This window comes from Ambystoma mexicanum, chromosome 12, assembly GCF_040938575.1.
Source record: "Ambystoma mexicanum isolate Mex_15411 chromosome 12, UKY_AmexF1_1, whole genome shotgun sequence".
Lineage (NCBI taxonomy): Eukaryota > Metazoa > Chordata > Amphibia > Caudata > Ambystomatidae > Ambystoma > Ambystoma mexicanum.
Window position 1 is genome coordinate 573616123 of NC_090936.1, and position 25721 is coordinate 573641843.

Genomic DNA, 25721 nt, shown 5'->3' on the forward strand with positions numbered 1-25721 from the left:
AATGTTGCATTACTACTTGCAGGGTCAACCTCCCCCTTGCACGTTGCTGCCACACAGACCATCTGCATGTATGCTGTCAATTCAGTACTTGGATCACAATGCAATGTCAATTAGTGTGATGTGAACAGGCCGCTCATGAGGTGAACAGTAACAGGACCCTGTTCATTCCCCCATACAGGTGATGCAGGCTATCCCCTGAAGACCTGGCTCCTCACACCTGTACGGAACCCACAGAACAGGCACGAGGAGGAATACAATCGTGCACATACCCGTACCCGCATCGTGATCGAGCAGACATTTGGACATTTGAAGTCACGTTTTAGGTGCATTAGCAGGTCTGGTGGTGCTCTCCTGTATGGACATGAGAAGGTGGCCAAGATCACCATGGCATGTGTCATGCTGCACAATATGTGTATCAGACGGAATGTTCCACTGCCCCCTGACGTTGAAATAGAAGCACCTGATGAGGACGATGATGGTGATGAGGACGGAGGTGAAGGGGATGCAGGTCTTGCAAGAGGGGATGGCCAGGAGGGACGTGCTGTGAGACAGCATCTGATCAACCAAATATGCTGAGGAACATGATTTCGTACTGTCACATGGTAATGGGGAGTCATGCACTGGTGTATGTTTACGAGCACACAATGGACCCTGTCCCCAATGAAGTACACACACACAATGAAGTTGTCCAAGCCAGTGTTTAGATCAGAAACCAGTGTATTGAGTAACATTAAGGTGTGAAAGTGCAAGTCAAAAAACATCCCACCACCCTTCCCCCCACCCCCACAACAGACCCATGACACCCTCCCCCCCCCACAACAGACCCATAACACCCTTCCCCCCCCCCACAACAGACCCATAACACCCTTCCCACCACCCCCCACAACAGTCCCTCATGTGTTTGCCAGGTTTGCCCTGGCCTATGCACACATAGGGATCCCTATCGACCCCCTATTTTCAATTGTCCTCAGGGGGAATCAGAGGGTTGGCAGATGTGCGCCTGGTGGTGCGCGATGAGCGCCGGAGGGGGCTTGTTTGCCTCGACCCAGAAGATGAGGATGGGGCAGACTGGCCTTGTTGGGAAATGTGGCGGTCCATAGTGTCAGCCATGCGTACCAGGACCTCCCTGAGTCTCCCTATCTCATCGCACAGCCTGTTGGTGTTGGCGTCCATCCGCTCTGTGGAGTGCCTCAACGCCTCCACGATGTTCTCACTGCGATTGGCAGACTCCTCAACATGCTGCCCAACCAGCACAGACAGCTCTTGTTGGCGCTGCAGGATGGTGGTCAATTGGTGGGCAGTGCTGGGTGAGTGTGCACTTGAGCCTGTGCCCTCGGATGCATCCACCACAGCAGGTGATGGCAACATGGGGGACATGATTGCAGGGACGGTGTCCTCAACTGTGGTATCAGACGCAGGGGTGTGGAATGGCACTGGCTCTGGTGATCCAGGGGGGCTTGGGGTGTGCATCTCCATGGCGTGGTCTAGGGTGTCCTCCAGATCGGATAGGGGGGCAGTGGCGGCTGCCTCACCAGTGGAGCTTGCCGCAGCTGATGGTGGGCCCTCGGTGGCTGGCATCGGTGCGGGTGGGTTCACCACCGGTGGTGGGGCCGCAGTTGGTGGTGCAGCTATTACTGCCGTGGCAGTGGCACTCCGACGAAGTTTGGCACTCGTCTGGTGCGGCCTGCCCCCCTTGCCCCTTGATGTTGTTGGGGTATCCGCCGGCTCCTGTGCCCTTGGCCTCTTGCATGTAGCTGTTGCCTGTGTTGCATCAGCGGCATCCTCCCCATCTGTATGTGAGCCTGTCAGGGGCGAGACGGGGGATGGCATTGGTTGCGTTTCAATTTACTTAATGCAGATTACATTAATAATGCAGTTGTGGCAATTGGGACTTAGTGGTTGTGGATGCAGGTGATGTGCCAGTTCAGTGCCTCATCCATGCATGGTAGTGTTTGGGACTTGTCTGTGGTGTTGTGTGCATGTGTGTGTGTGTGTGGGTCTGACACAGGCATGTTGAGGGATGAATGCATGTGTGGATGTGTGTCCATGCATGAGAGGAGTCTGTGCTCGCATATGGGGGGTACAGTACATTCACAGCGCATCCTGTCATGTGTACACTCACCTCCATCAGAAGTGGTTCCCACGCCGAGCTCCATGCTGCCTACTCCCTCTATTGACTCGACGGCAATCATGTTGGCGCACGTCTCCTCCCATTCCTTCATCAGGATTGGGGATCCATCTCCACCAGCACTGGCAATGCGGTGGTTCTCCGCCAGGATGCCCCTCACCCGCAGCCTGAGGTCGTCCCACCTCTTCCTGCATTCGCGCACAGTGCGCGTGCTGGTGCCCACTGCACTGACTTTGGCTGCGACCTCCTCCCAGATGGCTTTCTTCCTCAACAGGGTTGGCCGGCGCATGTCATTTGCGAAGACCACCTCAGCATTCTCCGCAAGGGTCTGTGTCAACATCACCAATTCCTCATTGGTGTATTTTTCTTTGCGCAGCCTGTCAGTCGATTTCTTGAGTGCCTTGGGCATGATGCAGGTGTCCACAATTGTTTGGCACGGCTCACGAATCAAAACAGGTCCAGGGGGTAGAGGATGGCAATGGATTGTGTTTTTAAAGATGGCCGCCGGGCTCTTTCCCGTTCCGGCGCGATGACGCTATTTCCGCTTCCGCTATTTTACGGTCACCGCTAATAACGATGACCGCTAATAGCGGTGACCGCTAGTAGCGGTGACCGCAATTTGCATGTAGCGTGAGGGCGGAGGTGCTATCTGCACTTTCGTCAATGCCGGTAAGGGAGTTTTTTGGGACTTTTGCGGCATGGCGGTAGGGTCATTACCGGCATGGCGCTATGCTCGTGTCCGCGTACTCGTAATGGTGGGTAATTAGCGCCCTCTTACGAGGGCGGACACGTTAATAGCGCCATGCCGCTAATATGCGGTTTTTAGCGCACAACGTGTAATGAGGCCCATAGAGTCTATGCTCCCCAAAGTATCTTCACAACTTGGAGGGAACAATTCCATACAGTCAGCTGCCTGTCCCTCTTTTCTGGCCTCAGAATATATTAAATGATCTGAATTCCCTGGAGTTTCGGGTCTACTTTCTTGCCAGGAGGCTACATTAAGATTTTCAGAATCACCCTGGCTCTGCCCCTCTTCTTCGTCTTGACTAGACGGCATGCCTAATGGACTATTGCACATTTCTGGCTTCTGTTGTTCACTGTCCATGCCTTCTCAACCGTTCTCAGGATTTAGATAACAGTACGGTACAGTGATTGGCTTCGTGGATTGTGATGTGTTCTCATTGCAAGACTCATGTAACCCACTTCTGGTAGCCATCTTCTGGGGGAAAGAGAAACTTCTGTAGCATCTTGGTCCATCTCTACTTCAGCTCCTATAGATAGGAGGTGATTCTGATGAAGAATCTTCACAAATCCAGGATTACCATCATTTCTTATCCTGAATACAGGCAGTCTGCGTAGCTGACGTTCAATGAGATAGGGCTGAGATTCTCAGCGATCCCTCAACTTGTTATGCCCTTTTCTTCCCAGACTTCGAACGAGAATCCGATCCCCAGGCGGCAAGTTTTGGAACCTGACTTTGACATCATATCTCCTTTTGTTTTCAGTAACATTGTGTTCAGCCGCCGCTTGGGCCAATTGATGAGCCTGGTTTAACTGTTCCTGTAATTTTCTTACATATCTGGAGCAGTTCTCAACTCCGGTCCCATCGTAGGATACGCCAAATCATAGACCTATGGATAGGCTGGCAACACTTGCAAACATGAGCTTATAGGGAGTGGAACCATTGCTGTTGTTCTTGGTGCAATGGTATGCATGTACTAATTTGGACACATGCTGGCTCCATCAGGATTTTTCTCTGGTGGTCAGTGTACCCAACATGCTCAGGAGTGTGCGGTTAAAATGCTCTGCTTGTGCATTACCCTGAGGGTTGTCTTCGGTACTCCAATCGATTGCTTTAACTCCTTGATCAGCATGGACTCGAAAACGGGCCCTTGATCAGAATGCAGCCACGCCTGCCAGCCATAATTAACAAAAAATCTTGCCCACAGTACTTTGGCTATGGTAGTTGCTTTCTGGTCTTTCGTGGGGTATGTTTGGGCATAACTAGTAAAGTGATCTGTTTCTACTAGGATGGTCTGGATTCCGCAGGTGTCTAGTTCTAGGCTCAGGAAGTCAACACAGACAAAATCCATTGGTCCAGGGCTTGTAGGTGGTGAAGTGCTGTAGCCAGACAGATGGGCGACTACCTGGCAATGCAACAGGCACGTGTTCTGCAGTAGTTATCAACCTCTGGGCCCAACCAGGGCCAGTAAAATCGATTCCTGGTTAGATAAAGTGTGCGTTCACTGCCCAGATGCCCATGCTGGTCATGGAGAGCTTGAAGTGCCGATTGGCGGAGCTGGCGCAGGGAGCACCAGGCATTGAATGAGGGAGTCTTTAAAAATTGCCTATCCTTGAGCAGAACACCACACTTGACGACTCGTGTCTTCCTTTCTTTGGAATATGGCTGTTGGTTAGCCACATTGAGGACTTCTTGCCGGTTGGAGTCCATTGGGCTTGCCGCAACTCAGCTTTGGACAGGTGTAGCAGTTCTGGGGCAATCAGGCTGGTAACATCGCAGTAACTTGGAGGAACTCCAGTAGCGGTCCCCCCAAGGCAGTCTATCAGTCAAGTTTGTTCTGCATGTCTGAATGCTTCATCTACGCAAAGCACCCTCACTGTAGCCACAGTCATACTTTTGCTTCCTCTCCCTCAGTGTAGGGGGGCCTTCTTGGCAGTGCATCAGCATCAATATTATTAATCCCTGGGGGATATTCCAACTGGACATTGTAAAATGATAAGGCAGCCAACCAGCGATGGCCTGTGGCATCCAGTTTGGCAGTTTTGAGAATGTAGGTCACCAGATTATTATCTGTCCTCACTGTGAAATGGGCTCTGTAGAGATAGTCATGGAGATTTTCAGGCACCGCCCACTGGAGGGCCAGGAATTCCAGCTCATTGGTTGGATAATTCACTTCAGATGGACTGAGTCAGCGACTAGCAAATGCCAAAGGTCTGGTAACTACCTGATTTTCTTGATACAGCCCGGCACCCCGTCCATCAATGCTAGCATCTATGTCTAGGATATAGGGCAGCTGTGGGTCAGCATATGCCAAGACTGGTGCTTTCGTGAGTGTCCTCTTGAAGTAGGCAAAGGCTCGGTCACACTAAGGGGTCTAACACTGTCCAAAAGTGCATGACAGTGGGCTTTGATTGTTGCACTTTTCTTCTGTGGTGCAGGATTACCTTTGGTATGGTTGGTCAGATGCTGGGCTATGGTGGCGAACCCGGGCATGAATCCCCTATAGTAATTGCAGAAACCCAAGAAACTCCGGATCTCTCTCAAATTCTGAGGCATCGGCCATGTACAGAGTGCTTCCATGTTGGCAGGATCCACACTAACTCCTTCCGCTGATACCACAGGGCCAATGTATTTTACACTGGTTCTGCAAAATTGCCATTTCTCCAGTGACACCTTCAAACCTTGCTGGTGAAGACAATCTAGGACCTGCAATTGTCTCTGATGGTGTTTGTCAAGGGTTTTACCAAAGACAATGACATTGTCGAGGTAAACCAGTACTTGAAAATTCATGACACCCACAGTGTGCTTCATCAAATGCTGGGAAGTGGCTGGAGCTCCTGAAATTCATTGTGGCGTCCATGTGAAATTATAAAACCCTAGGAGGCAAATTAAAGCAGTCTGCTCTTGGTCTTCAGGTTGACCACAAAAGTGATGGGTGGAAGGTTTCAAATGAATCTAAACCACTGGCAATTGCTCTGGGCAGCCTTCCACACCACCGTTTTTTAGCCTGTCTGTGCCATTTCAAAAGGGGACCAGCCATGTGCAAATCAGTCAGCAGCTGCCGCCACCGAAGGTAGCAGCCCAGCCCAAACTGCTAGGCCAGGTCCCCTCTGCACAGAAAACCAAGGAACCCCAGACAGGTTTCGGCCTTGTTGGACCTCCTCAGTGAGGTGCAGCCTGGTTCCCTGTGGCGCAGCGAGCAAGGGACCCACGTCTGGGCATACCCTCTCTCACAAGGAGAAACAAACTGACCACAAAAATGATGGGTGGAAGGTTTTGAATGAATCTAAACCACTGGCAATTGCTCTGGGCAACCTTCCACACCACCGTTTTTTAACCCGTCTGCGCCATTGCAAAAGGGGACAAGCCATGTGCAAATCAGTCAGCAGCTGCCGCCACCAAAGGTAGCAGCCCAGCCCGAACTGCTAGGCCAGGTCCCCTCTGCACAGAAAACCAAGCAACCCCAGAAATGTTTCGGCCTTGTTGGACCTCCTCAGTGAGGTGCAGCCTGGTTCCCTGTGGCGCAGCGAGCAAGGGACCCACGTCTGGGCATACCCTCTCTCACAAGGAGAAACAAACTGACCACAAAAGTGATGGGTGGAAGGTTTCGAATGAATCTAAACAACTGGCAATTGCTCTGGGCAACCTTCCACACCACCGTTTTTAAGCCCGTCTGCGCCATTGCAAAAGGGGACCAGCCATGTGCAAATCAGTCAGCAGCTGCCGCCACCGAAGGTAGCAGCCCAGCCCGAATTGCTAGGCCATGTCCCATCTGCACAGAAAACCAAGCAACACCAGACATGTTTTGGCCTTGTTGGACCTCCTCAGTGAGGTGCAGCCTGGTTCCCTGTGGCGCAGCGAGCAAGGGACCCATGTCTGGGCATACCCTCTCTCACAAGGAGAAACAAACTGACCTCAAAAGTGATGGTCTTCTGGTGCCACTGGAATTTGATAATAGCCACTTCTTAGATCAAGAACTGAGAACCACCTATTCCCTGCGAGGCAATCGAGCACCTCATCCGCTCGCCGCTTGGTGTATTGATTGGGACAGTACGACTGATCAGCCGCCTATTGTCTATGCACAGCTGGACATCTTGGTTCTTGCTTCGGCTACCACTATCGGCAAAGCATAGGGACGTATGGATTCCTGAATGATCCCTGTGCACTCAAGAGCTCCTCTAGATGGTGTCTGACATCTTCCACATCGGCAGGAGCCAATCTCCTTGACCTCTCCCGGGATTGGAGTGTTGTCATTTAGCCTGATGTGGTGCACCACTCCTCATGCTTCACCCAGATCCCAATCACTGGTGGAGAAAAATTCAGCCCTCAGTGATAGCTGCTCTTGCAGCTAATCTTTTTCTCACTTAGACAGTTGACCTTCTGCACGTCAAAGGGAGGATAGACGCTCTGTGCAGAGTTTGTCTGAGCCACCAAGTCTGTGAGATAGAATTCTGCAATCATAAGGCCCCCAAGGATGCGTATGTTTTGTCTGTTATATTTGTGATAGGGACCTTGATGTTTATCAACCCTCGCCCATTGTCGGTGACTAGTGTGCGTTGTAGCAACAGACATCCAGGCATATCTTCACCCTCAGGAGCCTCCATCACCTACCTTCTGTAACTGTCATGTTCTCAGAGACGTACGCAGCCAGGCACCATCACAGTCTTGTCAGGTGGTATTGCAGCTTGACCATGATTGGTGGTGGTCACTCCTCCCACATGCCCTTCCGCTCAACTACGATTCTCCAGTCCACTCTTGAGGTAGGCCTGTTGGCAAGCAGGATGTATCGTCAGGGTGTGGCGAACTGAGGGCAGACCATCTTCTTACAGAGCTTTGCAAGTGCACCGAACATTGCAGAGTTGGTGTCCAGGAACACTGGTACTTCAGGATTTAGACTCATTGTGGAGCAAACCAATGCCAATGTGTTGAAGGTGGTGCTCACACCAGCTACTTCTTGCATCAGGTGGATTTTCACATATCGATACCCTAGGTATCTGTAGGCAGCATCTGTTACGCTCACCTGGCTCCCACAGGGGCGTCGGTCGGACCCAGACGGCTCCGGTCTCCACCAACGTGATGCGTAGTGCAGAGATGACTGACTGGACTGGCCCTCCTAATCTTGTCTGCTTGACCCGTAGACGTATTCTCCTGCAAGTGGAGGGATGGATTTAGCCACCCGTGGATTCAAGTGATGGCACCCCCCACAGTCCTCCCCACTAATCACCTCCGAAGTGCCCTCTCAGCAATCTCACCTTATACTCTTGAAAGATGAGCTCTCCATCCTGCACGGATTGCAGGGGCGCGTTGATGCCAGTTACTTCACTGGTTTGAAGGCGTGGGAGAGTTCCGGAGAGAATTGACTCTGAGGTTCCTGGCGAGGACCAGTAAGTATCAAGTTCATAGAGTTCAATATGTCCGATTTTCACTCTTGTTCCCCCCTTCCTTCCTTGTCTTGTAGCTGAGTTTGTGAGAAGATGCTCTCGTGGTAGCTGGTGGCGCTCAGGTAAGAGTCTGTATTACCCGACACTGTCCGGTAAATGTTGCATGTGTTTAACGTGTTGTTTTTCTCTCTCTTTGCAGGTGCGGCACATGAGATGTGGAGAGTTATAGAATAATGCCTCCGATGGTAAATCAGGTAAATCTATGGTGATAAGAGTTATATGTGTTGGTTTTCTCGGCTCACCTTGTTGTTTTCTTCAGGTACCGTAGTTTGGCGAAGAAATGATGGAGGCAGTGCCGAATTGAAAGATGCTGCGAAGACTGGTGAGTATGGCGCGGCGCTGCAGCTGGAGATGCGACGCATACTGAAATGATGTTCTTTCCAGGTCCGGAGGCGAGATGGATCCGGAATCAGGTGAGGAATTCTTAAATAGTTTGTGTTCTAACCTTGTGCTTTTCTTTCCTCTTTGTTTTAGGAGCTCCAGATTCGAGGCGGGCGTGGCAGAAGACTGGATGCTGACTGCAGGCACGGTGAGCGTTACGCTGCTGGATGCAGAATAACGCGAAGCGTGTGCTGCTGATCGGGCGTGGTTTAAATAGCCTCCAAAGTAGTTCCAGGTAAGAAGTTCCCCAGAACCACGCCCGAGCAAAAAATAGTCCCTGTAATAAAATAGTCCCATCCAGGCCTCACTTTGGCTTGGACTCACTTGCAACATGGTCTGCATCAGGTAAGTAAAGTCTATGAGCCTGGCGCCTATGGCGCCAGGACTGATTTCTATGATGAGCCTGGCGCCTAAGGCGCCAGGACTGAACCCAAACAGCCCCCACCCGGGGCTGTTGGGGTTTTAATAAATATCTGGATGCCTGCTTCCGGAGCTGATGGGCTTGGTCCTGAAGCCCAGGGGTAGGCATCATGACAGCATCTCCTACTCCCATCAGATTTAACCCCTCCAAGGGTTCCTGAGGCAGGTATGTCATATGCCGGCGATAGTAAGACTCATACACTGTGGTGACCTAGGACCCCCTGTCCAATAAGTCTGTAGTTCTCCACCCTTCAAGGTCGACTGGGACATTCATGGTGTGTCCAATGAGGCCAGCTGAAATACCATGGTCGGTATATTGTTGTATTTTCAGCCTGGAATAGTTCGCTGGCAACTCAGCCTTGTTGTTACAGAGCTCATGGACCTCACAGAGATGATCAAATGTGGGACCTGCCTGAGCCTTAGTCTTGCGTCCGATGGAATTGACCCTAGGCTTTGGTGTCATCTTCAAGGTATGGGTGCTGGTCTGGGCCGAGCTTATTCCTGCTGTTCGGGTTCTAGTTGCCCCTGCTCTAGAACCTCCTGTGCGTTTACCGACATGGCCCAGGCAAGAGTAGGTTTGAGCGCATCAAAACAGGCAGCTACCCAGGCATAATTTGGATATGTCTCACACTGTCAAGTTTGTTTATTTATTTATTATTAGGCACCTATACAACAGAATAGTATTTCCAGGTGCCACAAGGCAGAGTGGGGAGGAAGCAACAGGAGTAAACAACTGTATTTATTATTTATTTATTTGTATTGCGCCGGTAGCTCTCGAGCTTCAGGGCACAGAGACAAGAACACAAAGACAAAAAGTAAGACAATAAAACATGTAACATGAGACATTAGAGCTGCATAGGTAGATGGGCAGGTTGTAGTATATGTATTACTTGAAGATGTGGGTTTTCAGTTGTTTGCAAAAGCGTTGGTAATTGGCTTCCATCCTTAACTGGCCGGGGAGGTTGTTCCAAAGGCCTGCTGCAGTTATAGGGAAGGATTTACCTGCCCCGTTTTTAAGTCTGAAGGGAGCTACCACTATCAGACCTTGTTCGGCTGATCTTAGCTCTCTTGTAGGTTTGTATGGAATGATTTTAGTTTTCAGGTATGCAGGGGCTTTGCCAAAAATACATCTATGCGTGAGCATGAGGGATTTAAATTGGACTCTCTCTTCAAATTTTAGCCAGTAAAGTTCCTTCCTGGCTTCGCTGATGTGCTGATTCCTGGTTTTTTGCTTAATGATTCTCACTGCATTATTTTGCAGAACTTGGTAGCTGTGGTAGCAGTTTTTATTAAATCCTAGAATTAGGGCATTGCCATAGTCTAGGCGAGATAAGATGGTAGCTCTTGCGTCCGTAGCCCTATTTTCCTCAGATAAGTAGGGTCTTATGGCTTTTAGTAGGCGCAGGTGGTATGAGCACGTTTTTTTAACGTAAAGGGTTTGGGCATCCGATCCCAGGGATGCTTCTAGCATCATCCCCAAGGTTTTAACCTTGTTTAGGACCTTAATTTGGGTGTTTTTGATGGTGAAGGTGTTGTATGCAGGATGGAGCTTAGATCTGACAAGATTGGAGCCAAAGACCATAAGCTCTGTTTTGTTGCCATTTAGGCACATCCAATTTTGGTCCATCCATTGCTCTACCGCGTTGTAAACTAGGCTTAGCTTTTTGTTGTCCTTTTGATGGTCTCCACTTAGTTCAACTACCAGCTGAGTGTCGTTAGCATAATTGGTAAAGAACGTGTTGATGTTGTCGAGGACTATGCATAGAAACCTAAGGTAGAGGTTAAACAGGAGTGGGGACATGCTGGCACCTTGTGGGACTCCACAGGTGATTTCTTTATCTATTGAGAATAGATTTCCCCAATGAACTCTAGATGTTCTGTTTTGTAGGAAAGACATGATCCAGCTTATTGCTTAATCTGAGCAGTTTGCTGTTTTTTTTTTAGAGCTGTCTTGAGTAGCTTGTGATCTAATAGGTCGAAAGCAGCGCTCAGATCCAAGAGAACGAGCAAGCCAGCTTTCCCCTGATCAATGATGTTGAGCATCTTGGTCTGTAGATCCAGCATAGATGTTTCTGTGCTATGCGCTGGTCGAAAGCCAGACCCTTGGTGGTGGAGGAGGTCTGAGCTTTCTACGTGTTCTTGGAGCTGTGTGGTGGCAATATTGAGGTGGTGGTGAGGACAGGATGTCCTGGGTTTTAAACTGTGGCAAAAAACAGTATATATACAATCATGGTCCTACTAGGCCTTGTGGCATTCGGATGTGCAAGTGCAGAGAAGATAATGCAGGAGGTAGGAAAGGGAGGAAGGTAGGAAGGTGGGGAGGGAGCAGGGTATGGACAAGTGCCGATGGGAGCCTGGGGGAGACGTGCCAAGCCCGGGGGGGGGGCATGCCAAGGGGAGCCAAGGGAGGAGGCCACTGGCTAAGTGGTAGGGCGGATGAATCCCCGGGTGGGATGCAAAGCCACCTGGCAGGGGGCTCGGAAGGGCAGTGCTGAATGGGGGGTAGGGGTGCTGGTGTCGACTTCCCCCTACTCTCTGTTTGGAGAAGCATTTAGTTAGAGGAGAGGCGGGCTCTAGCAGGGAAGTATTTAGGGAGGGAAAGTTGGAGATAGAGTGGTCCCAGGCCCCAGAAAGCCTTGTGGATGATGCAGAGGGTCTGAATTTGATCCTTGCGGCCACAGGAAGCCAGTAGAGAGATTTTAGGGCTGGAGAGAGAGATACAGTCCCTGGGCTTGAGGCCAAGGATAAATCTTGCAGCCCTATTCTGGATTAGCAGAAGGAAGCCTAGGGAGGAAAGGGGGAGATTGGGGAAGAGGCTATTACACTAGTCCAGCCTAGGAAGGACCAGAGCTCTGGAGGCATTGAGCTTCTGGGGAAAGGTGTGGTAAGAGAGAATGCCTCTAAGGAGATGAAGCTGGAAGCGGGCCTTCTTGGCAAGGTCCAAGATGTGAAGGAGAGAGCAGAGTCGGAGATGATCCCAAGGTTTTTGGCCTCACAGGATGGTGAGGGTAGACGGCCCAAGGAGGGTGGCCAGAGGTTAGGAGGGAAACAGGGCACAGGTGTGCCAATGAGAAGGATCTTATCCGACTGGCATTAAGACAGAAATGGTTAGCCGAATATCATGTCTGGATGGTGGTCAGACAATCAGGGAGAAGGGAGAAGAGGTAGTTGAGGGAAGTTTGAAGGAAAGCTGTGTGTCATCAGTATAACACTGGAAATTAGGAAAGAAGGAGGAGATCAGGTGGGCAAGAGGGGCGAGATAGATATTGAAGAGCCACAGCAATAGGATAGAGCTCTGGGGATGCTGCAAGTAGAAGAGAGTGAGGTGGTGGAGGAGAAAGGACCCAGTTGCAGCTGGGAAGGGTGGTTAGTGAGCAAAGAGATTATCCATTCCAGTGCACAGTCTGTGATGCTGAGGGTATCACAGAGCCATTTTATGAGGATGGAGTGGTTGACCATGTCAAAGGCAGAGGAGAGATCGAGGAGAATGAGAACTTCAAGAGAGTTAGAGTCAAGATTTGGAAGCATGTCTTTACAGTGTTCAGGAGAACAGTTTCTGTGCCCCTGGATGCAGGAAGCCAGATTGATGGTCATGGAGGCAAACAACAAGTTCAATATGAACGATCAGTTGGGGGAGGACCAACTTCTTCAAGAGTTTACCCAGGAAGGGGTGGTGGAGATAGGACGATGGTTAGCTGGGCAGGAGGGGTCAGCAGATGTCATTTTTAGGAGAGGGTGCACAAGAAGTGCTTGGGGGATAGAGGTAAGGAGCCACTAGCGAGCAAGTGGTTACAGGCGTCGGCAAGAGACAGGGCAAGAGAGAGGAGATGTTATGCTTAAGGGTTCTAGAGGAGCAGGGGAGCACCTGTTTGGATGAGACCTTCATAGAGAGGACATCTTTCGCTATCTCATCCGGTTTTATGGGCAGGAGGGAGGAGGGTGAAGGGTGTGGAGGCAGGGGAAAAGTAGCAGGAGTGGAGATGGGGTTGGTGGAGAGTGAGGACAGGATGTCCTGGGTTTTAAATGTGAATTAGGAGGTCAGGACGTTACAGAGAGCCTTGGAAGCTAGGAGAGAGGTGGAGACTGCAGTTGGATTGGTGAGTTCTATGCCGATTTTGAAAAGTTTAGCCATGTTGATAGTGGCTCCAGAGATCATGCTTGAATGTGGGCCCTATTCTTGGAGCAGATAGAGAAACGTTATTGCCTTTGAACAGGCGAAAGGCCAGTTGTCAGAGGATGAACCCGAGGACTGCCACTTCGGCTCAGCAACTCTGCACTTAAGTTTCAGAGAAGCAAGATCAGAGTTGTACCATCCATTGCACTTGGCGGCAGGCTTCAGGCGGATCCTTATAAGAGGGGCAAGGATTTCAAGACTGTTAGAGATGGAGAGGTGAAGGTTAGCGAAGAAAGAGTCAGAGGGAGAGTCAGAAGCATGGGTGGGAGGGGGAATGAAATTGCAGGCAAAAGCAGCAACTGACACTCGCTTCATCGGCCGAATAATGGAGAAGGAGGCTGCCAGTGTGGGAGGCGGCTCAGTCAGAGGGCCGAGGTGTCCCAACCGGGAAGAAAGGAGGGGGTGGTCGGGCCAGGAGAGGGGGTGGTGACCGTGTTAGAGATAGGGATGTCACCAGAGATGAAGGCATCCAGAGTCTGCCCGACTAAATGGGTTGGTCCGGAAGGAAGAATAGTAAGAAAGAGGGAGTCACAGAGGTCATGGAACTGTGGAGTGGCTGATTCAGTCGAGGTAGATGTTGAAGTCACTGAGGAGGAGGAGTGTGGAAGTAGAGGTCAAGAGGGGAAGAGAGGGATAGGGCAAGGGGCCTGTAGATGGTAGCAAAGGTGAGTGAGAGAGTAGGAGAGTAGGAGTAGGAGAGAGTAGGAGGAACCCCAAGTCGACAAACAAGGCATTCAAAAGAGGTGTAGGATTGAGTAGGTATGATAGAGACAGGGACCCACTCAGGGAAAATCGGGGCCACCCACCTCCTGGGTTTGGAGAGGAGTTTGTAGTCCTCAGGAAGGAGAGTGTCAAGAGCAGTGACAGAGCTGGCATTGAACCATGTGTCAGAAAGGCTAAGGACATCGAGGGCTAAGTCTTCAAGAAGGAGACAGATATCAGAGGATTGTTTGACAGCAAAAGGAGCATTCAAAGTAGCTAAGTGAAGCTGATTACCACTTTTGAAAGTTTTTGTTACGCTTACCTGGCTCACACAGGGGTGTCGAGCGGAACTGGACAGCCACGGTCTCCACCAACGTGATGCGTAGTGCAGAGATAACTGACTGGACTGGCCCACCTAGCTTCGTCTGCTTGACCCGTAAAAGTAGTCTCCTAAAGACGGGGACAGGGAATTAGCCACCTGTGGATTTAAGTATTAACACCTCACTGCGTCCCCACTTATCACTTCTGACATTCCCTTTCACAAAGCTCAGCTTATAGTTTTGTATGATGAGCTCTCCATCCTGCGAAGAATGCAGGGGCGCGTTGATGGCCAGTTACTTCACTGGCTTGAGGATATTGGAAGAGTTCTGGACAAATCTTGGCTCCAAACCTCCAGGCGAAAGGCCGTAAGTATATAGTTCTAATGAGTTCAAAATGTCCGATTAATCACTCTTGTCCAATTCCTTGTTTCTTTTGCAGCTTAGACCCAAAAGATGATCGTCTTGTGGCAGCTGAAAGCGTTCAGGTAAGAGTCTGTGTTTTGTAACACTGTCCGGTAAATGATGCCAAGGTTTAACTCGCTGCTTTCTCTTTTCTTGCAGGTGCAGCGTAGGAAGATTTGGCGTGCTGGTGGATAATACCTCCTGCGGTAAAATCATGTAAGCATATGGTGGCAAGAGATTGTCCTTGTTTGTTCCCTTGGCTCACCTTGTTGTTTTCTTGTCCCCCTTAGGCGCTGGAATGCGGCAACCAGGTGATGGATACAGCACCGGATCATAGAGATGCTGCAAGGAACGGTGAGTAAGGCGCGGTGCTGCTGCTGGCGATGCGACGCTTTAAAATGAAGTCTGTTTCTGGTTCGAAGATGTGCTGAATCCGTAATCAGGTAAGAAATCCAGTAAAGTTCTTGTTCTAACCTTTCTTCTTCTTTCTCTTCTTTCTAGGCGCTCTGGGCTCGAGGCGGGCGTGGCAGGATGCTGGATGCTGACTGCAGACACGGTGAGCGTTACGCTGCTGGATGCAGAATAACGCGAAGCATGTGCTGCTCTTCGGGCGTGGTTTAAATAGCCTTCAAAGTAGTCCCAGGTAAGTATTCCTCCACAGCCACACCCGAGTAACAAAATAGTCCCTAAGATAAAATAGTCCCTTCAAGCCTCACATGGGCTTGGATGCTTGGATCCCTTGCAGCATGGTCTGCATCAGGTAAGTTGTAACATATGAGCCTGGCGCCTATGGCGCCAGGACTGATGTCCCATATGAACCTGGCGCCATAGGCGCCAGGACTGTACCCAGATAGCCCCTAACAGGGGTTACTGGGTTTGCTCCAGGTAACATGGTGCCTGCTTCCGGGGTTGATGGACTTGGTCTGGATTCCCGGGGGTAGGCATCATGACAGCTTTCTGAGGAGGGGTACAGGGACGTGGTACTTCCATCAGCGGTGGTGGAAGGGTTAGAGAGGAGGAGGATGGAGGAGTGGCAGGAGAGGGGAGGAAGGTAATGAGATAGGGCAGGCGCCGGTCAAGAAGGGTAGGTTGAGAGCCTTGGGCATGATTGTGCCATTGTGATAGACATTGATGATGCACCTAGTGGATTAGAAGTATGCCAAGAGTACTTTCCATCTAGTGCCACCATTAATGGGTGAAGAGGAAAAATGGGAGAGAGTGGAGACCAAGTGGGGAGTCATAGGTCTGGTGAGGTGACAGCAAAGAGGTTGTCAGTAATAATCTGCCCGGAAGTGGCATTGGTGTAGGTGTCAGCAATAGGTAGGCCTGGTTTAGAGGCCAGGCGAGCTCTTTTAAGATTCTTTCTTCCAGACTTTGTGAGAGAGGAAGGATAGGTGACAGAATAGCAGTTAGAATAGATAGGGGAGATAGAGAGCACCATATGAGTGGAGGAAGGTTGCATTTAGGGGAGCTGCACAGTGCACAAATTACTCACCAGGTGGCCTAGCAGCCAAGCAGGTGGAGATGAGGAGGTGCTTTGAACAAGATATGCACGGGGTGGCAGGATTTTAAGTACCCAGACTAAAATGCAGCAGAAAACAATGTATGCGCAGGTTTAAAGGCACATCTAAATTCAGCTTTTCTGCAAAGCACTAAAATGCAGCAGAACAGAATATCTAAATTCAACTTTCCAGCAGAGCACTAAAATGCAGCAGAAGGGCACATCTAAATTTAATTTTCCAGCAGAGCACTAAAATGCTGCAGAATAGCACATCTAAATTCAACTTTGCAGCAGAGCACTAAAATGCAGCAGAGGAAAACATCCATACAGATGGTACTTAATACACAGGCTGCAGTGAAAGGGCAGCTTTGCTTTCCTGACGATGAGTAGACCAGCTTAACCAGACAGAGTTGGCCGAGTTGGCCGATGGGAAAATGGCAACTGCAGCGGCACTTAAGTAGAGAATAAAGTAATTTAGTTCAGAGGAGAAATTAGTCAGGTGCAGTGCAGCTTGATGGGCAGGTAGCAACCTTGAGAGTATGTGGCAAAGTTTGTGGCAAAGGTTGGGAAGATTGCGGCGAGAGGTGAGTATCAAAGTATAGTGTGGAAGAGGTCAAACCAGACCTGAAGGCATGTCAAGTGAGGTAGAGCTGCAAGGGAATGCACACATTTGGAGCCTGGCAGCGGTACACAGCGTGTAGTGGTGAAGTGAACATACTGTGGGCATAAGGACCAAACACCAACAGCGTTTAGTGTGAGTAAGCCAGGTGATCCCATGGTTTTGGTAATAGACAGCAGGCAGCAAGTGCTGCAGCATAGGAGCATGGAGTAGTGGGTGCTTACCTGGTACTCGGTTAATGTTAATGTTAAAGTATGTTTATGCCACGCACTATCACCATGGTGAGTGGTCCCCTGGCACTCTGGTGGATTGAAAAGGAGGAGGGTAGGGTGAATTAGTAGGACTGAGCTGGAAAGCGCCAGAGAGCTGTGATGTGGTGTTGGCAGCTTCAGTTCAGTTTACACCGTTCGCTGAGCTTAGATGTGCTTTTTGGTTGGTAGCCTTCATGTGCTGGTGTGCAGGGCTATGTGTTGTTTGTTTTGTTGTTGTGGTGTAGTGAAGTGCATGCGGTTTGTTGTTCTTTAGAGGTATGGTTGTGTTAAGTTAGGGTTTGAGAGTTGTATGCAGATGGGTGAGTTTTTTAGTAGTGTTGATTAGTGGCATCACTATCTAACTGTCACGCACGTTGATCTCCATAATTCTGTCTAGATGTGATGCATGTTAATCTTCACAATTCTGTCTAGATGAGGCGCAAGGCTAATTTTCTCAATTCTGTCTAGTTGTGACACGGCCTAATCTTCACAATTCTATTTACTTGCGACGCATGTTCTCTTAAAAATTCTGTCTAGATGTGACACAGGCTAATCTTCCCAATTCTGTCTAGATGTGAGACGGGCCAATCTTCACAATTCTATTTACTTGTGATGCAAGTTATCTTCACAATTCTATCTAGATGTGACGCAAGGCTAATCTTCACAATTCTGTCTAGATTGGACACATGCTAATCTTCACAAATCTGTCTAGATGTGGCACAAGGCTAATCTTCACAGTTCTGTCTAGATGTGACGCAGGCTAATCTTCACAATTCTGTCTAGATTTGACGCATGCTAATCTTCGCAAATATGTCTGGATGTGATGCATGATAATCTTAACAATTCTGTATATATGTGGTGCAAGACTAATCTTCACAGTTATGTCTAGATGTAGCGCAAGGCTAATCTTCACAGTTCTGTCTAGATGTGACGCAAGGCTAATCCTCACAATTCTGTCTAGATGTGGCGCAAGAATAATCTTCACAGTTCTGTCTAGATGTGACACAGGCTAATCTTCACAATTCTGTTTAGATTTGAGGCGGGCTAATCTTCACAATTCTATTTACTTGTGATGCAAGTTATCTTCACAATTCCATCTAGATGTGACGCATAGCTAATCTTCACAATTCTATGTAGATGTGACGCATGGCTAATCTTCACAATTCTATCCAGATGTGATGCATGCTAATTTTCATAATTCCAGGCACAACAAAGAAGCAGGAATGGAAGGGAGTGGGCCTAGAGCACCTCAGAGCGCTGCATTTATACAAAATAAAAGTAAAAAATCCAATGGGGAAATGGGGTGTCTCAGGAGCCAGGGGTCACTTACCCTTAGTCTGCAGGCAGCAGGATTGCTTCGCGGGCTGCACCGAGGGCACTAGACCCTCAGTGAAATAAACATTGGGCCACTCGGGCCAATCGGAAGGTGGTGGGTGGGAAGGGATGAGGGAGCCAGGCACCCAACGGAAGCAGGAATGGCAGGGAGTGCGGAGGGGGGCAGAGCTCCTTGGAGCACTGCATTTTTACAAAATAAAAGTAAAAAATGCAATGGGGAAATGGGGGGCCTCAGGAGCCAGGGGCCACTTACCCCTAGTCTGCGGGCGGCAAGATTGCCTTACGGGCCACACTAAGGGTACTAGAGCAATAAACATTGGAGCACTTGGGCCAGTTGGAGGGTGGTGGTCAGGAAAGGAGCAGGGGGCCAGGCACACCAAGGAAGCGGGAATGGAAGGGAGTAGGGAGGGGGGCTAGAGCGCCTCAGAGCGCTGAATGTTTACAAACTAAAAGTAGAATAAATGCAATGGGTAAATGGGGGGTCTCAGGAGCCAGGGGCCACTTACCCCTAGTCTCGGTGTCGATGGCCATTGTCGTTGAGTTCCTGGGATGAAAAGGGGGGCCCTTTAAGCCCTCCCAGGCCTGGACAGGGCCTGACATGGGTGAACAAGAACCTTTTTAGGAGTCCCTTTGAGGGGGTTGGTGATCACGTGCTGGCTATGGGGTCTGCCGAAGGAAGTCCTTGGCCCAGCCAATCAGGCGGGCCTCGTCAGGCAGGGCAAAAAAGATCAGTTGCTTCAAATTCTGCGCGGGGGTGTCATGTTGTAAGGGGATCATCTCAGTAACATCAATGACAAAATCTCCATGGGGTCGTGGTGTAGCAGATCAGGTGGGAAATTCTCTGGGCTCTTGTGCCCAACGGTAAGCTTAATTCCCTCGCTCATGGGATGGTGGAAAGGCACCTCTCCCCCGGTCCATGGGTGGTAATGTATGTTCCATGGAAGTCAGTTGTATGTGGAGCTTCTTAACTAACTGCAGCAGCTCTTCTATCTGCCGGTGCTGTGCGGAAGCAGTTTCTGTAGCAGGGCTCTGGCCTTGTACTGGATGGCTCTGCACTATGACATTGCCGGCTTCCCCCTCCAGCGCCCAGATGGACCTCCGCATCTCTTCATAAGAAGGGAGATTATCCGGTTTCTCACGCAGTCTCAGTTGCAGAAACATAATTGCTGCTTCCTTGGCCTCTCTCAGTATTTGCTTCAATCAACAGTGATTCAATTTCAGCATCTCCATCCAGACCCATTGGTGAGCTAGGCGCAGGGTTTGTTTGATCTGCACCACATAGTCAGACAGCTTCTCTCCTGACCATAGGGTGGTGGCATTGAACTTCATCATCAGGTCCTCTCGTGGTTCGGTGGTTCCAAAAGCACCTTCCAAAGCGCCCATCATTTGCTGAGAAGTAGGATCTGAACACAAAGCACAGAGTGACTGTACAGTTTGTAGAACAGGGCTCCTCAGGGCTTCCACTACTCGCTGTCTCTTCTTATGGTCCGACACCTTCCAGTCTTGCAGCATAGGTTTGGTGAGGTCAGCCCATAGTTCATAGGCCTCTCCCTCTTTTGAAACCGGGCGCTCTCCAGTAAATGGTCGTAAGTGTATGTCCCATGTTCAGAGATGATGGGCAAAGTAGGCTGTCATTTTAAAGCCACTCCAACAGCCTGCTCTACTGTGGCAGTAATGACAATGGCATCTTTGGTTTGCATGACAGGTCCAGGGCACCTGGCCAGGTGGCTAGTGGCCAGACAGGACAAACAAGCAATGTCTCTCCACCTCGAATTTCAGATGACGTGTATTGCTGGTCAGAGAATTACACCCATAATATAGCATATAACATTTGGTGTCCTGACCAGGAAAGTTCCCCAAACATTTCAGCTTCCCAGTGACAGATTTCAAGGGGCCAGTCATGGCCCGTATTTCATCAGTAGTGACATTTAATGGGGCCTCTTCCACTGAAAAACAGGCTTCGGGACTAAGTCCTTTGGCACGCACCGCACCCAATGTAGCACATAGTCATGCGCCATGTTGCCCACTTGTGCAAGAGTAGCCAATATACCTCAATGGCTCTTGTCCCGGTTGGTAAACAGGAGCTCCTTCTAAGGCTGAGGTACTTCCCTGGATCTCAGCAGTGTCTCCAAAAAAAGCAATGTGATTCTGACCTTAATCTGCAACAGAAGGAAACTGACATACATGCATTCCCTTAGCAAGCTACCTGGGTGTAAACAGGAGAAATGGTCATGACCTTACAGTGCACATGCGCTAGTCCTGAGAATCCAGGGGAAAGATGCAGGCAACACACCCCGCTTCAGTGGGGGGAGAGACAAGTGTCACCCCAAGGTACAGCAACAACAGATCACTCCCCCCTCGGCACTCCTTTAGCTGCAAAAGAAAGTAATCCAGTCCTGTGTCTATTCTAACAGCTACTAGCTGTGCACTTTAAGAGAATAAATGCAATGCACACAATGGATGAGTTAATTACCTTGGACAGGGCAGCCTTTGTATCCTCAAAGCTTAATAAAATAAAATGAAGCAGTAGGGTAACATAATGAAAATTACAAGCAAGCTTTGAATTCTACCCATCAACACATAAGATGCCTCCAATGGTCACTTATAGAATGTCCTTTCACAACAATGGAAATTAATTCACATTCGACAAGGAAATAAATACAGGTGGTACCCTAAATCTGGCCAGACAATGCAATAAATAAGTCCTTTGTTAGCTTTGACTCTATAAATCCCCTCATAAAAGGAAACAGAAACATTTTGTAAACAGTGTCCTGGACAAACACAAGTTCACCGCCTTAACTACATTGGTTTCTACAATCTTTTCTTTTTTGTCTATCATCATTTTCTTTTCTTGAAACCTGCACTATAATAGTAATTTCACTTCTTTCTGAGCTACAGGCTTACAAGTGTACAATCCAACATTTAAACATATTCCCCTCCTACCTTTTCTGTTGTGGGTGAAACAGAAGTCAATATGAACTGCCTTAACTGTGGTGTGTGAACCTCACAAGTGTGTTGCCCCTTTAAGGGAATGTGTCCCTCCCACGTGTATTGCACTTTTAACATGGGCCATGACTGTGTCATGGCAAAAGCTAATAAAAGGAGCCCCTGCAGGCATGTGCACCAGAACAGCTGCAGACTCCCAAAGAGAAATGACTGGTCTGTCCCTCATTTAGGCCTGCAGGCCCAAACCGTGTGAGCACGGGCCTGCAGGCCATGATGCCGTGGGACTCTGGTGCCAGTACGGTGGCAGAGGTCTGCATGGTCATGAGTATGGCTCGCCCTACCCCTCTAAACACCGGTTGTCCCTGCCCCCGATGAGACATTGCCCCTGGGGGCCTGCTGGGTGTCCATAGCAGGCCCCCTATGCAACAATGGTGATGGAACAAAAAAACCAGTGGGGCTCCCTGTACCCACAGTCTGAGGTTTGTTTTTGGGTTTTTTCGATGAAGGAAGGAGGGAGGGAGCTGTACCCCACTGGGGGAAAGAATGCAGCGGGCGGCAGCAATCGCCGCAAATGAGGTGAGGAGGAGCAGCATCCGGCGTGAGAACACAAGGAGGGTGGAACACCATTCGCCCAGGTGATGGGGAGGAAGACCAGGCGGTAGCTATCACATGCTCCGGTCGGTAGCGAAACAAGGCAGCGCCCGCCCATCCCACCGAAATCCAGAGGCAACAACATTGCCTGCGCGGGTTTCACTCTGCTAGGCAGAACCCTTACAGACTAAAACTTTTAGAACCAAAAGCAAATTGCAAGAATGGTTCTCCAAAGAACTATCTGAGCTTAAGGGAGCCAAAAGAAAACCGGAAAAAACACCTGGAAAAAAACCCTACACCTGAAAATAGGGAAAAATGGAAAATCACGGAAACAAAATACAAGAAAGAAATAATAGAGGCTAAGAAACAGTATTTCAATAAACAAATCATGGCAGCAGAAAATGCCTCAAGTAAACTCTTTAACATCTTGAAATCCTTAGACAAACCCCCTGCCATTTCGCCACCATTTTCACCATCACAACAGGAATGCGACAACACTCAAAAAGCTTTTTTTGAGAAACTAGAAAAGGCTAGAGAAAAAATCACAAAAGCACAACTAAACAAATCTAATATGATTAAAATGCCAGTGGAAGAACCACTTGAGAACATAGAACCCTTCCATTTCTCGTTTATCACCACAGAAGAGATGCAAAAAACACTTGTCTCTATGAAACCTACCTCATGCGCGGAAAACATCCTACCCGCCAAAATAATCTTAGACAACCCAGACATCTTCGCCCCTACACTTGCTAAAATCGTCAACACTTCCTTTAAGGACCAACTAGTCCCCCAGGCCATAAAGAAAGTCACAGTTACCCCACTAATAAAAAAACCTGGCTTGGATCCAAGAGACCCGAGCAACCTTAGGCCAATAACCAACTGTAACTTCCTGCTTAAGATCATGCACAAAGTAGCCACCGCACAATTACAGGCACACATAGAGACCTCAGATGCACTCCACCCACAACAATCTGGGTTCAGACCATCTCATAGCACAGAATCAGCTATGTTGGACCTACAGACAAAGATGCTCAGCATCTTAGATAAGGGAAAAACGGGACATCTCATCCTGTTAGATCTCAGTGCTGCCTTTGATCTACTGGATCATAATCTACTCGAAGTAGCCCTAGGCAAAACGGCAAACTGCTCACACGCGGCAAAAACATTGATAATGTCTTTTCTAAAAAACAGGACATCTCGAGTCCATTGGGGAGACAAATTCTCCATGGAAAGGGAGATTCTTTGCGGGGTTCCTCAGGGAGCCAGCATGTCCCCACTGCTGTTGAACCTCTATATTAGATACTTATGCTACATTTTAGATCAGGCAGATATATTCTTTACCAACTATGCGGATGATACGCAGCTGGTACTGGAATTTAGCGGGGACCATAAAACAGACAACGACAATCTAATCAGAATATATAACATCATAGAACAATGGATGGATTCCAATTGAATGTGTTTGAACGGCAGCAAAACCGAGCTGATGGTTTTTGGATCCACCCAAGCCAGAAGCACACTGTCCCATGACTACGCAAACTTTAAGATCAAAGACGTCACCATCAAAGTACTTGAGAAAGTAAAAACCCTGGGCATGATGATGGAAGCATCCCTAGGAGCAGAAGCCCAGACTCAATACATAAAAAAACATGCAATTATTACTTGAGACTCCTCAGAGCCATTAGACCGTACCTTTCAGAGAACAACTGCGCCAGAGAGGACAGAGCAACCATCCTCTCTCGTCTAGATTACAGAAACGCACTTATTCTAGGAGCCAACAAAAAAAGCATACAGGCGTTCCAGATTATCAAAAACAACGCAGTTAGTATAATCAAAGGCAAATCCAAAGCAGACCACATCAGTAAATCCAGGAAGGAATTACACTGGCTCAAAGTGGAGAGCAGAACCCACTTCAAGGCGCTTACAATAACACACAGATGCATCCACGGGAAGGCACCAGGCTACCTAAAATCGAAAGTACGTCCTTAAGTCCCAAGCCGCGCCTTAAGATCCTCGGATCAAAACAGGATCGCAGTGATGCCACACAAACGTAGGTCTGGACTGGGAAAATCCTTCCCAGTCATTACAGCAGGTATCTGGAACAATCTGCCAGTCCACATAAGGAAAGATCCCAACTACTTACGCTTTTGTAAGTTAGTGAAAACATATCTCTTTAATTGACCTCGCTATCCTTGACCCACTAAACCTTTGATTTCATTAGGAACTGTCTCGTCCCATTTTGTTTGTCTTCGTGTCCATGTCTCTGCGCCCCGAAACTCGCGAGTTACCGGCGCATTACAAATAAATAAATAAATAAAATAAAAATAAATCAGCTGCAAGAATGATTAAGGGGAGTGCCCGTCCCCCCTCCCGCGACATTGAGAGAATATGAAGCAGCCGCTGCTGCATGAACAAAGGAGAGACCAGAGCCCTGCTGACAGATCCTCCAAGTGAAGAGGGTGCTTGTGCGGCCAGGGAAGGATCTGCCCGCAGCCCCTGCGGCATCCCCTGCTGTGAGGGAAGAAAAGGACAGAAAGCGACTGCAACGGCAAGAAGAAATAAAGCAGCAACAGGATCAAAGGGAGAGTAGCCGATGGCCCCGCAAGGCAGCACTGACATAGCGGGGAGATCCCCATTGGTCACCCCCAACTCCTGTGGCCAGTATATCACACATACATCATGAAGTAACAACAGACAATTTTTGTAAGGTTATTTGGAATATACAAGGTCACAGTTTATTTGGAGCAACAACAAACTTGGGTCGGTCCCAGCCACACATTACATTACATCAGCTAAGGGTGAACCGTGTCACCCTATCTGCCACCGGCAAAAGATGAACACGCTTCTGGTTACTACCAGGAAAACACCGGTTACTACCAGTAGGACACTTTGGAGCACTGACAAGGAGGTTGTTGGCGTAAAGCCCTAAAAAGGAGAGTCAGTGCCGTACATGGATTTGGCTCGAGCCCGGCCAATCCTGAGTCGCTTCCGCCAAAGCTGCAGCGTGAAACTCCCACATTGGCTAGGACTGCCCCGATACTCCACCTGTAACAAGAAAGGAAAATTAGACACGACATAACAAAACACAGTACCATTACACTGTATCAATTCTTTGTAATTGCTAGAACATGTACCTGCCGTTTTCAGTGACATGAACGCCTCACCATGTCACCTCAAATTAATCAAACTGTATTAACCACACTCTACTACTTCTTTACTACTAAACACTTTACCCAGGTTAAAATATCCACAACACAGTACAATTACCTGTATCTATTGTTTGTAATTGCTACAACAACTAACTGCACTCTTTTGGTGATACGAACCCCTCACCATGTCACTTAAAACTATTCGAATTGTATTAACACCGCGCTACTACTTCTTTACTACCCAACACTTTCCCCAGGTTAAAATATACCTTCCATAAATCAGGGTGTGGGTGGGTGGGGATCAAGACAGGGCAGGAGCTGCTGGGCAAAGAGACCGATTGCCCGCAGCTCCCACCTTATAAGCGTCCCCCGAGGACCCGGCTGGAAGTCAGGCCCTGTGGGACGTCTCTTCCACCTCCATTGGGGAGGAAGAGGAGAGACTGGCCATCCCCCGGAAGGTGGCGGCCAGACGGGACAACCCGCTATGTAGGCTGTCCCTATAGCGCCCCCTGCGGGTACTGGTCCGCCTCTTGGTTGGGAGATCCCCGTTGGTCACCCCCATCTCCTGTGGCCAGTATATCACACATACATCATGAAATAACAACAGACAACTTTTGTA